Genomic DNA, 14,102 nt, shown 5'->3' with positions numbered 1-14,102 from the left:
CGAGTGGCTTTCGGGCAGGGCGAGGGGCCTCCGAGTGGCTTTCGGGGTGGACAAGGGGCCTCGGAGTGTCTTTCGATGAGCGCGAGGGTCCTCCGAGTGTGTTTCGGGGAGGGCGAGGGGCCTCCGAGTGTCTTTCGGGGAGGGCGAGGGGCCTCCGAGTGTCTTTCGGGGAGGGTGAGGGGCCTCCGAGTGGCTTTCGGGGAGGGCGAGGGGCCTCCGAGTGTCTTTTGTGGAGGGCGAGGGGCCTCCGAGTGTCTTTCGGGGAGGGCGAGGGGCCTCCGAGTGGCTTTCGGGGAGGGCGAGGGGCCTCCGAGTGTCTTTTGTGGAGGGCGAGGGGCCTCCGAGTGTCTTTCGGGGTGGGCGAGGGGCCTCCGAGTGGCTTTCCGGGTGGGCGAGGGGCCTCCGAGTGGCTTTCGGGGAGGGCGAGGGCCCTCCGAGTGTCTTTCGGGGAGGGCGAGGGGCCTCCGAGTGGCTTTCGGGGAGGGCTCGGGGCCTCCGAGTGTCTTTCGGGGTGGGCGAGGGGCCTCCGAGTGGCTTTCGGGGAGGGCGAGGGGCCTCCGAGTGGCTTTCGGGGTGGGCGAGGGGCCTCCGAGTGGCTTTTGGGGTGGGCGAGGGGCCTCCGAGTGGCTTTCGGTGAGCGCGAGGGGCCTCGGAGTGTCTTTCGGGGAGGGCGAGGGGCCTCCGAGTGGCTTTCTGGGTGGGCGAGGGGCCTCCGAGTGGCTTTCGGGCAGCGCGAGGGGCATCCGAGTGGCTTTCGGGGAGGGCGAGGGGCCTCCGAGTGGCTTTCGGGCAGGGCGAGGGGCCTCCGAGTGTCTTTCGGGGTGGGCGAGGGGCCTCCGAGTGTCTTTCGGGGAGGGCGAGGGGCCTCCGAGTGGCTTTCAGGGTGGGCGAGCGGCCTCCGAGTGTCTTTCGGGGAGGGCGAGGGGCCTCCGAGTGTCTTTCGGGGAGGGCGAGGGACCTCGGAGTGGCTTTTGGGGAGGGCGAGGGGCCTCCGAGTGTCTTTCGGGCAGGGCGAGGGGCCTCTGAGTGTCTTCCGGGGAGGGCGAGGGGTCTCGGAGTGGCTTTCGGGGTGGGCGAGGGGACTCCGAGTGTCTTTTGGGGTGAGCGAGTGGCCCCCGAGTGGCTTTCGGGGAGGGCGAGGGGCCTCCGAGTGTGTTTCGGGGAGGGCGAGGGGCCTCCGAGTGTGTTTCGGGGAGGGTGAGGGGCCTCCGAGTGTCTTTCGGTGAGGGTTAGGGGCCTCCGAGTGGCTTTTGGGGAGGGCTAGGGGCCTCCGAGTGGCTTTCGGGGAGGGCGAGGGGCCTCCAAGTGGCTTTCGGGGAGGGCGAGGGGCCTCCGAGTGTCTTTCGGGGAGGGTGAGGGGCCTCCGAGTGGCTTTTGGGGAGGGCGAGGGGCCTCCGAGTGGCTTTCGGGGAGGGCGAGGGGCCTCGGAGTGTCTTCCGGGGAGGGCGAGGGGCCTCGGAGTGGCTTTCGGGGAGGGCGAGGGGCCTCCGAGTGTGTTTCGGGGAGGGCGAGGGGCCTCCGAGTGTCTTTTGGGGAGGGCGAGGGGCCTCCGAGTGGCTTTCGGGCAGGGCGAGGGGCATCCGATTGGCTTTCGGGGAGGGCGAGCGGCCTCCGAGTGGCTTTCGGGCAGGGCGAGGGGCCTCCGAGTGTGTTTCGGGGAGGGCGAGGGGCCTCCGAGTGTCTTTCGGGGAGGGCGAGGGGCCTCCGAGTGGCTTTTGGGGAGGGCGAGGGGCCTCGGAGTGGCTTTCGGGGTGGGCGAGGTTCCTCCGAGTGGCTTTCGGGGAGGGCGAGGGGCCTCCGAGTGGCTTTCGGGGTGGGCGAGGGGCCTCCGAGTGTCTTTCGGGGAGGGCGAGGGGCCTCCGAGTGTCTTTCGGGGAGGGCGAGGGCGTCAAAGTGGCTTTCGGGGTGGGCGAGGGGCCTCCGAGTGGCTTTCGGGGTGGGTGAGGGGCCTCCGAGTGTCTTTCGGGGAGGGCGAGGGGCCTCCGAGTGGCTTTCGGGGAGGGCGAGGGGCCTCCGAGTGGCTTTCGGAGTGAGCGAGGGGCCTCCGAGTGTCTTTCGGGGAGGGCGAGGGTCCTCCGAGTGTCTTTCGGGGAGGGCGAGGGGCCTCCGAGTGTCTTTTGGGGAGGGCGAGGGGCCTCCGAGTGTCTTTTGGGGAGGGCGAGGGGCCTCCGAGTGTCTTTCGGGGTGGGCGAGGGGCCTCCGAGTGTCTTTCGGGGAGGGCGAGGGGCCTCCGAGTGTCTTTCGGGGAGGGCGAGGGGCCTCCGAGTGTCTTTCGGGGTGGGCGAGGGGCCTCCGAGTGTCTTTCGAGGAGGGCGAGGGGCCTCCGACTGTCTTTCGGGGAGGGCGAGCGGCCTCCGAGTGTCTTTCGGGGAGGGCGAGGGGCCTCCGAGTGTCTTTCGGGGAGGGCGAGGGGCCTCCGAGTGTCTTTCGGGGTGGGCGAGGGGCGTCCGAGTGGCTTTCGGGCAGAGCGAGGGGCCTCCGAGTGTCTTTTGGGGAGGGCGACGCGCCTCCGAGTGGCTTTCGGGGAGGGCGAGGGGCCTCCGAGTGGCTTTCGGGGAGCGCGAGGTGCCTCCGAGTGTGTTTCGGGGAGGGCGAGGGGCCTCCGAGTGTCTTTCGGGGAGGGCGAGGGGCCTCCGAGTGGCTTTCGGGGAGGGCGAGGGGCCTCCGAGTGGCTTTCGGGGTGGGCGAGGGGCCTCGGAGTGTCTTTCGGGGTGGGCGAGGGGCCTCCGAGTGGCTTTCGGGCAGAGCGAGGGGCCTCCGAGTGGCTTTCGGGGAGGGCGAGGGGCCTCCGAGTGTGTTTCTGGGAGAGCGAGGGGCCTCGGAGTGGCTTTCGGGGAGGGCGAGCGGTCTCGGAGTGTCTTTCGGGTGGGCGAGGGGCCTCCGAGTGTCTTTCGGGGAGGGCGAGGGGCCTCCGAGTGTGTTTCGGGGAGGGCGAGGGGCCTCCGAGTGTCTTTTGGGGAGGGCGAGGGGCCTCCGAGTGGCTTTCGGGGAGGGCGAGGGGCCTCCGAGTGTCTTTCGGGGAGGGCGAGGGGCCTCCGAGTGTCTTTTGGGGTGGGCGAGGGGCCTCGGAGTGTCTTATCGGGGAGGGCGAGGGGCCTCCGAGTGTCTTTCGGGGAGGGCGAGGGGCCTCCGAGTGTCTTTCGAGGAGGGCGAGGGGCCTCGGAGTGTCTTTCGGGGAGGGCGAGGTGCCTCCGAGTGTCTTTCGGGCAGGGCGAGGGGCCTCCGAGTGTCTTTCGGGGAGGGCGAGGGGCCTCTGAGTGTCTTTCGGGGAGGGCGAGGGGCCTCCGAGTGTCTTTCGGGGTGGGCGAGGGGCCTCCGAGTGGCTTTCGGGCAGAGCGAGGGGCCTCCGAGTGGCTTTCGGGGAGGGCGAGGGGCCTCGGAGTGGCTTTCGGGCAGGGCGAGGGGCCTCCGAGTGGCTTTTGGGGAGGGCGAGGGGCCTCCGAGTGTCTTTCGGGGAGGGCGAGGGGCCTCCGAGTGGCTTTCGGGGAGGGCGAGGGGCCTCCGAGTGGCTTTCGGGGTGGGCGAGGGGCCTCGGAGTGTCTTTCGGGGAGGGCGAGGGGCCTCCGAGTGTCTTTCGGGGTGGACGAGGGGCCTCCGAGTGTCTTTCGGGGAGGGCGAGGGGCCTCCGAGTGGCTTTCGGGGAGGGCGAGGGGCCTCCGAGTGGCTTTCGGGGTGGGCGAGGGGCCTCGGAGTGTCTTTCGGGGAGGGCGAGGGGCCTCCGATTGTCTTTTGGGGAGGGCGAGGGGCCTCCGAGTGTCTTTCGGGGAGGGCGAGGGGTCTTCGAGTGGCTTTTGGGGAGGGGGAGGGGCCTCCGAGTGGCTTTCGGGGAGGGCGAGGGGCCTCGGAGTGGCTTTCGGGGTGGGCGAGGGGCCTCCGAATGTCTTTCGGGGAGGGCGAGGGGCCTCCGAGTGTGTTTCGGGGAGGGCAAGGGGCCTTGGAGTGTCTTTCGGGGAGGGCGAGGGGCCTCCGAGTGGCTTTCGGTGAGGGCGAGGGGCCTCCGAATGGCTTTCGGGCAGGGCGAGGGGCCTCCGAGTGGCTTTCGGGCAGGGTGAGGGGCCTCCGAGTGGCTTTCGGGGAGGGCGAGGGGCCTCCGAGTGTCTTTCGGGGAGGGCGAGGGGCCTCCGAGTGTCTTTCGGGGAGGGCGAGGGGCCTCCGACTGGCTTTCGGTGAGGGCGAGGGGCCTCCGAGTGTCTTTCGGGGAGGGCGAGGGGCCTCCGAGTGGCTTTCGGGGAGGGCGAGGGGCCTCCGACTGGCTTTCGGTGAGGGCGAGGGGCCTCCGAGTGTCTTTCGGGGAGGGCGAGGGGCCTCCGAGTGTCTTTCGGGGAGGGCGAGGGGCCTCGGAGTGGCTTTCGGGGAGGGCGAGGGGCCTCCGAGTGTCTTTCGGGGTGGGCAAGGGGCCTCCGAGTGGCTTTCGGGGTGGGCGAGGGGCCTCCGAGTGTCTTTCGGGGAGGGCGAGGGGCCTCCGAGTGTCTTTCGGGCAGGGCGAGGGGCCTCCGATTGTCTTTCGGGGAGGGCGAGGGGCCTCCTAGTGTCTTTCGGGGAGGGCGAGGGGCCTCCGAGTGTCTTTCGGGGAGGGCGAGGTGCCTCCGAGTGGCTTTCGGGGAGGGCGAGGGGCCTCCGAGTAGCTTTTGGGGAGGGCGAGGGGCCTCCGAGTGTCTTTCGGGGAGGGCGAGGGGCCTCCGAGTGGCTTTCGGGGAGGGCGAGGGGCCTCCGAGTGTCTTTCGGGGAGGGCGAGGGGCCTCCGAGTGTCTTTCGGGGAGGGCGAGGGGCCTCCGAGTGGCTTTCGGGGAGGGCGAGGTTCCTCCGAGTGGCTTTCGGGGAGGGCGAGGGGCCTCGGAGTGGCTTTCGGGGTGGGCGAGGGGCCTCCGAGTGTCTTTCGGGGTGGGCGAGGGGCCTCCGAGTGTCTTTCGGGGAGGGCGAGGGGCCTCCGAGTGTCTTTCGGGGAGGGCGAGGGGCCTCCGAGTGTCTTTCGGGGAGGGCGAGGGGCCTCCGAGTGGCTTTTGGGGTGGGCGAGGGGCCTCCGAGTGGCTTTCGGTGAGCGTGAGGGGCCTCGGAGTGTCTTTCGGGGAGGGCGAGCGGCCTCCGAGTGGCTTTCGGGGTGGGCGAGGGGCCTCCGAGTGGCTTTCGGGCAGCGCGAGGGGCATCCGAGTGGCTTTCGGGGAGGGCGAGGGGCCTCCGAGTGTCTTTCGGGGTGGGCGAGGGGCCTCCGAGTGTCTTTCGGGGTGGGCGAGGGGCCTCCGAGTGGCTTTCGGGGAGGGCGTGGGGCCTCCGAGTGGCTTTCAGGGTGGGCGAGCGGCCTCCGAGTGTCTTTCGGGGAGGGCGAGGGGCCTCCGAGTGTCTTTCGGGGAGGGCGAGGGACCTCGGAGTGGCTTTCGGGGAGGGCGAGGGGCCTCCGAGTGTCTTTCGGGCAGGGCGAGGGGCCTCTGAGTGTCTTCCGGGGAGGGCGAGGGGTCTCGGAGTGGCTTTTGGGGTGGGCGAGGGGACTCCGAGTGTCTTTTGGGGTGGGCGAGGGGCCTCCGAGTGGCTTTCGGGGTGGGCGAGGGGCCTCCGAGTGTGTTTCGGGGAGGGCGAGGGGCCTCCGAGTGTGTTTCGGGGAGGGTGAGGGGCCTCCGAGTGTCTTTCGGGGAGGGTGAGGGGCCTCCGAGTGGCTTTTGGGGAGGGCGATGGGCCTCCGAGTGGCTTTCGGGGAGGGCGAGGGGCCTCGGAGTGGCTTTCGGGGAGGGCGAGGGGCCTCCGAGTGTCTTTCGGGGAGGGCGAGGGGCCTCCGAGTGGCTTTTGGGGAGGGCGAGGGGCCTCCGAGTGTCTTTCGGGAAGGGCGAGGGGCCTCCGAGTGTCTTCCGGGGAGGGCGAGGGGCCTCGGAGTGGCTTTCGGGGTGGGCGAGGGGACTCCGAGTGTCTTTCGGGCAGGGCGAGGGGCCTCCGAGTGTCTTTTGGGGAGGGCGAGGGGCCTCCGAGTGGCTTTCGGGCAGGGCGAGGGGCATCCGATTGGCTTTCGGGGAGGGCGAGCGGCCTGCGAGTGTCTTTCGGGGAGGGCGAGGGGCCTCCGAGTGTCTTTCGGGGAGGGCGACGGGCCTCCGAGTGGCTTTCGGGGAGGGCGAGGGGCTTCCGAGTGGCTTTCGGGGTGGGCGAGGGGCCTCGGAGTGTCTTTCGGGGAGGGCGAGGGGCCTCCGAGTGGCTTTCGGGGAGGGCGAGGGGCCTCCGATTGGCTTTCGGTGAGGGCGAGGGGCTTCCGAGTGGCTTTCGGGCAGAGCAAGGGGCCTCCGAGTGGCTTTCGGGGTGGGCGAGGGGCCTCCGAGTGTGTTTCGGGGAGGGCGAGGGGCCTCCGAGTGTGTTTCGGGGAGGGCGAGGGGCCTCCGAGTGTCTTTCGGGGTGGGCGAGGGGCCTCCGAGTGTCTTTCGGGGAGGGCGAGGGGCCTCCGAGTGTCTTTCGGGGAGGGTTAGGGGCCTCCGAGTGGCTTTCGGGCAGGGTGAGGGGCCTCCGAGTGTGTTTCGGGGTGGGCGAGGGGCCTCCGAGTGGTTTTCGGGGAGGGCGAGCAGCCTCCGAGTGTCTTTCGGGGAGGGCGAGGGGCCCCCGAGTGTCTTTCGGGGAGGGCTAGGGGCCTCCGAGTGGCTTTCGGGGAGGGCGAGGGGCCTCCGAGTGGCTTTCAGTGAGGGCGAGGGTCCTCCGTTTGTCTTTCGGGGTGGGCGAGGTTCCTCCGAGTGGCTTTCAGGGAGGGCGAGGGGCCTCCGAGTGTCTTTCGGGGAGGGCGAGGGGCCTCCGAGTGTCTTTTGGGGTGGGCGAGGGGCCTCCGAGTGTCTTTCGGGGTGGGCAAGGGGCCTCCGAGTGTTTTTCGGGGAGGGCGAGGGGCCTCCGAGTGGCTTTCGGGGAGAGCGAGGGGCCTCCGAGTGGCTTTCGGGGAGGGCGAGGGGCCTCCGAGAGGCTTTCGGGGAGGGCGAGGGGCCTCCGAGTGTCTTTCGGGGTGGGCGAGGGGCCTCCGAGTGGCTTTCGGGGAGGGCGAGGGACCTCGGAGTGTCTTTCGGGGAGGGCGAGGGGCCTCCGAGTGTCTTTCGGGGAGGGCGAGGGGCCTCCGAGTGGCTTTCGGTGTGGGCGAGGGGCCTCTGAGTGTATTCCGGGGAGGGCGAGGGGCCTCCGAGTGTCTTTTGGGGAGGGCGAGGGGCCTCCGAGTGTCTTCCGGGGAGGGCGAGGGGCCTCCGAGTGGCTTTCGGGGAGGGCGAGGGGCCTCTGAGTGTCTTTGGGGGAGGTCGAGGGTCCTCCGAGTGGCTTTTGGTGAGGGTGAGGGGCCTCCGAGTGGCTTTCGGGCAGGGCGAGGGGCCTCCAAGTGTCTTTTGGGGAGGGCGAGGGGCCTCGGAGTCGCTTTCGGGGTGGGCGAGGGGCCTCCGAGTGTGTTTCGGGGAAGGCGAGGGGCCTCCGAGTGGCTTTTGGGGAGGGCGAGGGGCCTCCGAGTGGCTTTCGGGGTGGGCGAGGGGCCTCCGAGTGGCTTTCGGGCAGAGCGAGGGGCCTCGGAGTGTCTTTCGGGGAGGGCGAGGGGCCTCCGAGTGGCTTTCGGGGAGGGCGAGGGGCCTCCGAGTGGCTTTCGGGCAGGGCGAGGGGCCTCCGAGTGGCTTTTGGGGAGGGCGAGGGGCCTCCGAGTGTCTTTCGGGGAGGGCGAGGGGCCTCCGAGTGTCTTTCGGGGAGGGCGAGGGGCCTCCGAGTGGCTTTCGGGGTGGGCGAGGGGCCTCCGAGTGTCTTTCGGGGAGGGCGAGGGGCCTCCGAGTGTCTTTCGGGGAGGGCGAGGGGCCTCCCAGTGTCTTTCGGGGAGGGTGAGGGGCCTCCGAGTGTCTTTCGGGGAGGTCGAGGGGCCTCCGAGTGTGTTTCGGGGAGGGCGAGGGGCCTCCGAGTGTCTTTCGGGGAGGGCGAGGGGCCTCCGAGTGGCTTTCGGGCAGGGCGAGGGGCCTCCGAGTGGCTTTCGGGCAGGGCGAGGGGCCTCCGAGTGGCTTTCGGGGTGGGCGAGGTGACTCCGAGTGTCTTTCGGGCAGGGCGAGGGGCCTCCGAGTGTGTTTCGGGGAGGGCGAGGGGCCTCCGAGTGTCTTTCGGGGAGGGCGAGGGGCCTCCGAGTGGCTTTCGGGGAGGGCGAGGGGCCTCCGAGAGGCTTTCGGGGAGGGCGAGGGGCCTCCGAGTGGTTTTCGGGGAGGGCGAGGGGCCTCCGAGTGTCTTTCGGGGAGGGCGATGGCCTTCCGAGTGGCTTTCGGGGAGGGCCAGGGGCCTCCGAGTGTCTTTCAGGGAGGGCGAGGGGCCTCCGAGTGGCTTTCGAGGAGGGCGAGGGGCCTCCGAGTGGCTTTCGGGGAGGGTGAGGGGCCTCCGAGTGTCTTTCGGGCAGGGCGAGGGGCCTCCGAGTGTCTTTCGGGGTGGGCGAGGGGCCTCCGAGTGGCTTTCAGGGAGGGCGAGGGGCCTCCGAGTGGCTTTTGGGGAGGGCGAGGGGCCTCCGAGTGTCTTTTGGGGAGGGCGAGGGGCCTCCGAGTGGCTTTTGGGGAGGGCGAGGGGCCTCCGAGTGGCTTTCGGGGAGGGCGAGGGGCCTCCGAGTGTCTTTCGGGGAGGGCGAGGGGCCTCCGAGTGTCTTTCGGGGAGGGCGAGGGGCCTCCGAGTGGCTTTCGGGCAGGGCGAGGGGCCTCCGAGTGTCTTTCGGGGAGGGCGAGGGGCCTCGGAGTGTCTTTTGGGGAGGGCTAGGGGCCTCCGAGTGGCTTTCGGGGAGGGCGAGGGGCCTCCGAGTGTCTTTCGGGGAGGGCGAGGGGCCTCCGAGTGTCTTTCGGGGTGGGCGAGGGGCCTCCGAGTGTCTTTTGGGGAGGGCGAGGGGCCTCCGAGTGGCTTTCGGGGTGGGCGAGGGGCCTCCGAGTGTCTTTCGGGGAGGGCGAGGGGCCTCCGAGTGGCTTTCGGGCAGGGCGAGGGGCCTCGGAGTGTCTTTCGGGGAGGGCGAGGGGCCTCCGAGTGTCTTTCGGGGAGGGCGAGGGGCCTCCTAGAGGCTTTCGGGGAGGGCGAGGGGCCTCCGAGTGTCTTTTGGGGAGGGCGAGGGGCCTCCGAGTGTCTTTCGGGGTGGGCGAGGGGCCTCCGAGTGTCTTTCGGGGAGGGCGAGGGGCCTCCGAGTGGCTTTCGGGCAGGGCGAGGGGCCTCCGAGTGTCTTTCGGGGAGGGCGAGGGGCCTCGGAGTGTCTTTTGGGGAGGGCTAGGGGCCTCCGAGTGGCTTTCGGGGAGGGCGAGGGGCCTCCGAGTGTCTTTCGGGGAGGGCGAGGGGCCTCCGAGTGTCTTTCGGGGTGGGCGAGGGGCCTCCGAGTGTCTTTTGGGGAGGGCGAGGGGCCTCCGAGTGGCTTTCGGGGAGGGCGAGGGGCCTCCGAGTGTCTTTCGGGGAGGGCGAGGGGCCTCCGAGTGGCTTTCGGGCAGGGCGAGGGGCCTCGGAGTGTCTTTCGGGGAGGGCGAGGGGCCTCCGAGTGTCTTTCGGGGAGGGCGAGGGGCCTCCTAGAGGCTTTCGGGGAGGGCGAGGGGCCTCCGAGTGTCTTTCGGGGAGGGCGAGGGGCCTCCGAGTGTCTTTCGGGGTGGGCGAGGGGCCTCCGAGTGTCTTTCGGGGAGGGCGAGGGGCCTCCGAGTGGCTTTCGGGGAGGGCGAGGGGCCTCCAAGTGGCTTTCGGGGTGGGCGAGGTGCCTCCGAGTGGCTTTCGGGCAGGGCGAGGGGCCTCCGAGTGGCTTTCGGGGAGGGCGAGGGGCCTCCGAGTGGCTTTCGGGGAGGGCGAGGGGCCTCCGAGAGGCGTTCGGGGAGGGCGAGGGGCCTCCGAGTGGTTTTCGGGGAGGGCGAGGGGCCTCCGAGTGTCTTTCGGGGAGGGCGATGGCCTTCCGAGTGGCTTTCGGGGAGGGCCAGGGGCCTCCGAGTGGCTCTCAGGGAGGGCGAGGGACCTCCGAGTGGCTTTCGGGGAGGGCGAGGGGCCTCCGAGTGTCTTTCGGGGAGGGCGAGGAGCCTCCGAGTGTCTTTCGGACAGGGCGAGGGGCCTCCGAGTGTCTTTCGGGGTGGGCGAGGGGCCTCCGAGTGGCTTTCGGGGAGGGCGAGGGGCCTCTGAGTGGCTTTGGGGCAGGGCGAGGGGCCTCCGAGTGGCTTTCGGGGTGGGTGAGGGGCCTCCGAGTGTCTTTCGGGGAGGGCGAGGGGCCTCCAAGTGGCTTTCGGGGAGGGCGAGGGGCCTCCGAGTGGCTTTCGGGGAGGGCGAGGGGCCTCCGAGTGGCTTTCGGGGAGGGCGAGGGGCCTCCGAGTGGCTTTCGGGGAGGGCGAGGGGCCTCCGAGTTTTTTTCGGGGAGGGCGAGGGACCTCCGAGTGGCTTTTGGGGAGGGCGAGGGGCCTCCGAGTGGCTTTTGGGGTGGGCGAGGGGCCTCCGAGTGGCTTTCGGGGAGGGCGAGGGGCCTCCGAGTGGCTTTCGGGGAGGGCGAGGGGCCTCCGAGTGGCTTTCGGGGAGGGCGAGGGGCCTCCGAGTGTCTTTCGGGGTGGGCGAGGGGCCTCCGAGTGGCGTTCGGGCAGGGCGAGGGGCCTCCGAGTGGCTTTCGGGAAGGGCGAGGGGCCTCGGAGTGGCTTTCGGGGAGGGCGAGGGGCCTCGGAGTGGCTGTTGGGGAGGGCGAGGGGCCTCCGAGTGTCTTTCGGGGAGGGCGAGGGGCCTCGGAGTGGCTTTTGGAGAGGGCGAGGGGCCTCCGAGTGTCTTTCGGGGTGGGCGAGGGGCCTCCGAGTGTCTTTCGGGGAGGGCGAGGGGCCTCCGAGTGGCTTTCGGGGAGGGCGAGGGGCCTCCGAGTGTCTTTTGGGGAGGGCGAGGGGCCTCCGAGTGTCTTTCGGGAAGGTCGAGGTGCCTCCGAGTGGCTTTCGGGCAGGGCGAGGGGCCTCCGAGTGGCTTTCGGGGTGGGCGAGGGGCCTCCGAGTGGCTTTCGGGCAGGGTGAGGGGCCTCCGAGTGTCTTTCGGGGAGGGCGAGGGGCCTCCGAGTGTCTTTCGGGGAGGGCGAGGGGCCTCCGAGTGTCTTTTGGGGAGGGCGAGGGGCCTCCGAGTGTCTTTCGGGGAGGTCGAGGTGCCTCCGAGTGGCTTTCGGGCAGGGCGAGGGGCCTCCGAGTGTCTTTCGGGGTGGGTGATGGGCCTCCGAGTGGCTTTCGGGGTGGGCGAGGGGCCTCCGAGTGGCTTTTGGGGAGGGCGAGGGGCCTCCGAGTGTCTTTCGGTGAGAGCGAGGGGCCTCCGAGTGGCTTTCGGGGTGGGCGAGGGGCCTCCGAGTGTCTTTCGGGGTGGGCGAGGGGCCTCCGAGTGGCTTTCAGGCAGGGCGAGGGGCCTCCGAGTGGCTTTCGGGGTGGGAAAGGGGCCTCCGAGTGGCTTTCGGGGAGGGCGAGGGGCCTCCGAGTGTGTTTCGGGGAGGGCGAGGGGCCTCCGAGTGGCTTTCGGGGAGGGCGAGGGGCCTCCGAGTGGCTTTCGGGGAGGGCGAGGGGCCTCCGAGTGGCTTTCGGTGAGGGCGAGGGGCCTCGGAGTGGCTTTCAGGGTGGGCGAGGGGCCTCCGAGTGTCTTTCGGGGAGGTCGAGGGGCCTCCGAGTGGCTTTCGGGGTGGGCGAGGGGCCTCCGAGTGTCTTTCGGGGTGGGCGAGGGGCCTCGGAGTGTCTTTCGGGGAGGGCGAGGGGCCTCCGAGTGGCTTTCGGGGAGGGCGAGGGTCCTCGGAGTGGCTTTCGTGGTGGGCGAGGGGCCTCCGAGTGTCTTTCGGGCAGGGCGAGGGGCCTCCGAGTGTCTTTCGGGGAGGGCGAGGGGCCTCCGAGTGTCTTTTGGGCAGAGCGAGGGGCCTCCGAGTGGCTTTCGGGGTGGGTGAGGGGCCTCCGAGTGTCTTTCGGGGTGGGCGAGGGGCCTCGGAGTAGCTTTCGGGGAGGGCGAGGGGCCTCGGAGTGTCTTTCGGGGAGGGCGAGGGGCCTCCGAGTGGCTTTCGGGGTGGGCGAGGGGCCTCCGAGTGTCTTTCTGGGTGGGCGAGGGGCCTCCGAGTGGCTTTCTGGGTGGGCGAGGGGCCTCCGAGTGTCTTCTGGGGAGGGCGAGGGGCCTCCGAGTGTCTTTCGGGGAGGTCGAGGGGCCTCCGAGTGTCTTTCGGGGAGGGCGAGGGGCCTCTGAGTGTCTTTGGGGGAGGTCGAGGGGCCTCCGAGTGGCTTTCGGTGAGGGCGAGGGGCCTCCGAGTGGCTTTCGGGGAGGGCGAGGGGCCTCCGAGTGTCTTTCGGGGAGGGCGAGGGGCCTCCGAGTGGCTTTCGGGGAGGGCGAGGGGCCTCCGAGTGTCTTTTGGGGAGGGCGAGGGGCCTCCGAGTGGCTTTCGGGGAGGGCGAGGGGCCTCCGAGTGGCTTTTGGGGAGGGCGAGGGGCCTCCGAGTGTCTTTTGGGGAGGGCGAGGGGCCTCCGATTGGCTTTCGGTGAGGGCGAGGGGCTTCCGAGTGTCTTTCGGGGAGGGCGAGGGGCCTCCGAGTGTCTTCCGGGGAGGGCGAGGGGCCTCCGAGTGTGTTTCGGGGAGGGCGAGGGGCCTCCGAGTGTGTTTCGGGGAGGGTGAGGGGCCTCCGAGTGTCTTTCGGGGTGGGTGAGGGGCCTCCGAGTGGCTTTTGGGGAGGGCTAGGGGCCTCCGAGTGGCTTTCGGAGTGAGCGAGGGGCCTCCAAGTGTCTTTCGGGGAGGGCGAGGGGCCTCCGAGTGGCTTTCGGGGAGGGTGAGGGGCCTCCGAGTGTCTTTTGGGGAGGGCGAGGGGCCTCCGAGTGGCTTTCGGGGAGGGCGAGGGGCCTCGGAGTGTCTTCCGGGGAGGGCGAGGGGCCTCGGAGTGGCTTTCGGGGTGGGCGAGGGGACTCCGAGTGTCTTTCGGGGAGGGCGAGGGGCCTCCGAGTGTCTTTTGGGGAGGGCGAGGGGCCTCCGAGTGGCTTTCGGGCAGGGCGAGGGGCATCCGATTGGCTTTCGGGGAGGGCGAGCGGCCTCCGAGTGGCTTTCAGGGAGGGCGAGGGGCCTCCGAGTAGCTTTCGGGGAGGGCGAGGGGCCTCCGAGTGGCTTTCGGGGAGGGCGAGGGGCCTCCGAGTGGCTTTCGGGGAGGGCGAGGGGCCTCGGAGTGGCTTTCGGGGTGGGCGAGGTTCCTCCGAGTGGCTTTCGGGGAGGGCGAGGGGCCTCCGAGTGGCTTTCGGGGTGGGCGAGGGGCCTCCGAGTGTCTTTCGGGGAGGGCGAGGGGCCTCGGAGTGTCTTTCGGGGTGGGCGAGGGGCGTCAAAGTGGCTTTCGGGGTGGGCGAGGGGCCTCTGAGTGGCTTTCGGGGTGGGTGAGGGGCCTCCGAGTGGCTTTCGGGGAGGGCGAGGGGCCTCCGAGTGGCTTTCGGGGAGGGCGAGGGGCCTCCGAGTGGCTTTCGGAGTGAGTGAGGGGCCTCGGAGTGTTTTTCGGGGAGGGCCAGGGTCCTCCGAGTGTCTTTCGGGGAGGGCGAGGGGCCTCCGAGTGTCTTTTGTGGAGGGCGAGGGGCCTCCGAGTGTCTTTTGGGGAGGGCGAGGGGCCTCCGAGTGTCTTTTGGGGAGGGCGAGGGGCCTCCGAGTGTCTTTCGGGGAGGGCGATGGGCCTCCGAGTGGCTTTCGGGGAGGGTGAGGGGCCTCCGAGTGGCTTTTGGGGAGGGCGAGGGGCCTCCGAGTGTCTTTCGGGGAGAGCGAGGGGCCTCCGAGTGGCTTTCGGGGTGGGCGAGGGGCCTCCGAGTGTCTTTCGGGGTGGGCGAGGGGCCTCCGAGTGGCTTTCAGGCAGGGCGAGGAGCCTCCGAGTGGCTTTCGGGGTGGGAAAGGGGCCTCCGAGTGGCTTTCGGGGAGGGCGAGGGGCCTCCGAGTGTGTTTCGGGGAGGGCGAGGGGCCTCCGAGTGGCTTTCGGGGAGGGCGAGGGGCCTCCGAGTGTCTTTCGGGGAGGGCGAGGGGCCTCCGAGTGTCTTTCGGTGAGGGCGAGGGGCCTCGGAGTGGCTTTCAGGGTGGGCGAGGGGCCTCCGAGTGTCTTTCGGGGAGGTCGAGGGGCCTCGGAGTGGCTTTCGGGGTGGGCGAGGGGCCTCCGAGTGTCTTTCGGGGTGGGCGAGGGGCCTCGGAGTGTCTTTCGGGGAGGGCGAGGGGCC

The sequence above is a fragment of the Struthio camelus genome, chromosome 3, assembly GCF_040807025.1.
Source record: "Struthio camelus isolate bStrCam1 chromosome 3, bStrCam1.hap1, whole genome shotgun sequence".
Classification (NCBI taxonomy): domain Eukaryota; kingdom Metazoa; phylum Chordata; class Aves; order Struthioniformes; family Struthionidae; genus Struthio; species Struthio camelus.
Note: the sequence above shows the minus strand (reverse complement) of the source record.